This window comes from Lutra lutra, chromosome 11 (genome assembly GCF_902655055.1).
Source record: "Lutra lutra chromosome 11, mLutLut1.2, whole genome shotgun sequence".
NCBI classification, from domain to species: Eukaryota; Metazoa; Chordata; class Mammalia; order Carnivora; family Mustelidae; genus Lutra; species Lutra lutra.
The window spans coordinates 20617001-20620685 of NC_062288.1; the positions used below are offsets into that span (position 1 = coordinate 20617001).

At 44.4% G+C, this 3685-nt stretch overlaps 1 long non-coding RNA gene across 1 annotated transcript; it reads left to right on the forward strand.

The window, feature by feature from the left end:
* Positions 1-1157: 1157 nt before the first annotated feature.
* LOC125081178 (uncharacterized) lies at positions 1158-3348 on the forward strand. The gene is made up of 3 exons (XR_007121599.1): positions 1158-1289; positions 2355-2451; positions 2620-3348. It is a non-coding gene; the product is annotated as an uncharacterized LOC125081178 (long non-coding RNA).
* Positions 3349-3685: the final 337 nt, after the last annotated feature.

Consider the following 3685-nt stretch of genomic DNA (forward strand, 5'->3'; position numbering starts at 1 on the left):
GCAGGCAGAGAGAGAGAGAGAGGGAAGCAGGCTTCTTGCTGAGCAGAGAGCCCGATGTGGGACTCAATCCCAGGACCCTGAGATCATGACCTGAGCCGAAGGCAGCGGCTTAACCCACTGAGCCACCCAGGCGCCCAGTCTAATTGGTCTCTTTAAAAGGATTCCTTTAGGGCACCTCACCTCAGCAGGTAGAGCTTGTGACTCTTGATCTCTGTGTTGTGGGTTTGAGCCTTACATTGGGTGTAGAGATTGCGAAAAGTAAAATCCTAAAAATATTATATATAAAAGCATTTCTTTATAGGTTTAAATTTTTATAGTTTTGCCAAATGCTCATCCAAGTGTATAATTTCACTCTTAAAATTGTTACGGGACCATTCCAACAGGATATTCTGCCATCAACTCACCCTCAACATTTCCAAAGCAAATTCATCGTCCTTCATTTCAAATGTTCCCTTTTTCTTCCCCACCTCCTTCTTCATTTCTGAATTATCTTAAAGAGGATAGCATTCCGCCATCACTCGGGGTGAAAAGGTGAAATCGCTTTTGATAACTCTCAGTCCTTCATCTGCTGATTCTATTACATTATCAAGATCCATTGTTTTATTTTATTTATTTTTTAAAAGATTTTTATTTATTTATTTGACAGATGGAGATCACAGAGAAGCAGGCAGAGAGGAGGAAGCAGGCTCCCCACTGAGCAGAGAGCCCGATGCAGGGCTTGATCCCAGGGTCCTGGGATCATGACCTGAGCTGAAGGCAGAGGCTTCAACCCACTGAGCCACCCAGGTGCCCCCAAGATCCATTGTTTTCAAAGATATGCCTTACTCCTACCACATTTTTCCAATTCCTACAGCTACGACCTTAGCCCATGACCCTGTCACTGCATGCCTATGATACTGTAATATTTTCTATCATACTTGGCCCCGTCGATTGCCATGTTCCACCTATTCTCTGGCCAGGATATTTAAGTCATTAAGCCCTACTTTCACCAGCTCATTGTTCTGCTGAAGAAATTCCCCACTGTGAGTTGGATCAATTCCAAACTCTCCTGTGTTACCTTCAAGTCCTCTACAAGTTGGTTCTTTCATGTGTCTACTTTCTCTAAGCCCATAAAAATGCTACCAGTGAAGCTATGACCTAACCATTACCGATACCCACCAGGGCCGTTTCTGGAGGTGATGATGCGGATGATCTGTTATTGAGGTGGGACTGCAACTCCTGACCCTGCATCAGGCTGCCTGCCTCTCTGAGACAGATCAGTCAGTCTGTCCTCCACACAGAGACCAGAGGTGAGTCTTCTAGGGGTTAGGGTAGGACTGTGCTATCAAGGGTCCCCTATTCAAGACACGAAAGGGAATAGCAAAGATTACTCCCACCTTTAAGGATACAAAGGATTCAGTATGGACGTTCCTCAGAAAGTTGAAAACAGAGCTACCCTATGACCCAGCGATCGCACTATTGGGTATTTACCCTAAAGATACAAATGTAGGGATTCGAAGGGGCACATGACCTGAATACTTAGAGCAGTCATGTCCACAATAGCCAAACTATGGAAAGAACCTAGATGTCCATCAACAGATGAATGGATAAAGAAGTTGTGGTATATATATATATATACAATGGAATATTATGCAGCCATCAAAAGAAACGAAATCTTGCCATTTGCAATGACATGGTTGGAACTAGAGGGTTTTATGTTGAGCAAAATAAGTCAATCAGAAAAAGACAATTATCATATGATCTCTTTGATATGAGGAATTTGAGAGGCAGGGCGGGAGGTTGTGGGAGGTAGGGAAGGAAAAAATGAAACAAGATGGGATCAGGAGGGAGACAAATCATAGGAGACTCTTAATCTCACAAAACAAACTGAGGGTTGCTGGGGGGTGGGGGGATAGGGACAGGGTGGCTGGGTAATGGATATTGGGGAGGGTATGTGCTATGGTGAGTGATGTGAGATGTCTAAGCCTGATGATTCACAGACCTGTACCCTGTGGCAAATAATACATTACATGTTAATAAAAATAATTTTTTAAAAAAGATACAAAGGATTCAGGGATGGTGGTTCCCACCATATTCTCACGTCATTCAGCAGTTCAGCCCCGCAAAATCAGAAGATGAATATGGACTATGGCAAATTCAACCAAGGAAGAGCAGCAGGTCACTATGGTGTCTCTCCTGGGGCAGATTAATGCAGTCTAGGCATACAGTAAGCAGTCATTGATCTGGTAAGTGCATCCTTTTTCATTGTTCTCACAAAGAAAAATCGGGAATAGTTTATACTAATGTGGCACAGACAACAGGACACATTTATGTCTTGATCCAGGCTATAGTCACTTTCTTACTCTCTGTCATAGTCTGAAGAATGTGGAACATCTGGACATTCTGCAGAACATCTCATGGGTCCACGAAAGCATAAGATCATGTTGATTACACTGGGTTGAGCGAGAAATGGTAAGTACATCACATTCCAGAGAGTAAGAAATTGATGATAAAGTACAAAGTCTTGACTCCCTTCCATCAAGTGCGGATGACTCTGAAGGAACATCCCAACTCCACCGCTACCTGTGGTGTGAGCTCAGACCTCTCTTGCAGCTTCTTCACTAATCAATTTCTCCTCAGTGCAGCTCTACTTCCTTCCCTGCCTCACAAGTGTTGGGTCCACAGTGCAGGCTGCAGTAAGCCTCCTGCATGCAAATATCCCAGAGCCCTCTCATGGGAAATCCAAGCCCAAGATTATGACTAAGATAAGATCTTCAAATAATGAGAGAGAGTCAGCAGGTAATATCAACCAGAGAAGTAGAGGATGGAAGATTCTGATGACTCAAAGTTCTGAGCTGGTATTCGCAGGAGGGAGGAAAGAGGAAGAATGGTCTGCAAGGGGCAACGAGAGCCAACAACCACCTACAAGCCCAGCTGCACAGAGTGCGGGCAGGAAAGCAGCCTTCACTTGAGAGCGCCAAAGCAGAAGCAGAGTCCTGAGGGGACCGCCACCTTTGGGTGAGGGAAATGTTCAGAGAAGATTGAGATTTCCTGATGACAGAGCATGAGTTTCCGAGAACTTGCAGGAAGAGGAGTGAGATCAAATCTGAAAGGAGAATATGCCAAATTGCTTGGAGAGTGCATGGGAGCATAGATCACCTGGTATTCTGGACTCCTCCTGTCACTAAAGGAAGCAGGGGTAAAGAACAGAATGAAATTAGCCTTGGGATTGTCAGAGCAGGGCAGGCCCGAGAGGCTCTGCCTGTGGGTAGGAAGGACAGGGGAGGGCGTTGGCAGGCATGTTGGGGTCCCATTTCCTTCCAGCAGAGTTGATGTAAGTCTGGGATGGAATGGAATGGAATGGAATGGAATGGAATGGAATGGAATGGAATGGAATGGAATGGATGGAATGGAATGGCTTCCATCGAGCATTAGACACTCTGCAGCTCTTCAGTTCTGCACAGGGGAGAAACAGCGTTGGCTTCCTTTAAAACTTGCAGCACATTCATGAGATCAGGTGAATGATTTTATTCTTTCTCACAAACACCACAATCAGTAACTGAGACATTTACTCCCCATCACAGAAACTTTCCCTAATTGCAGACATAGCATCGAATTAAAGATGTTTGGTTATAATAAGAAGCTTCAGAAATTGAAGTTGTCAAGCAAAAATATCCACGTTAATCTCAGCTCCGTTAAACATACA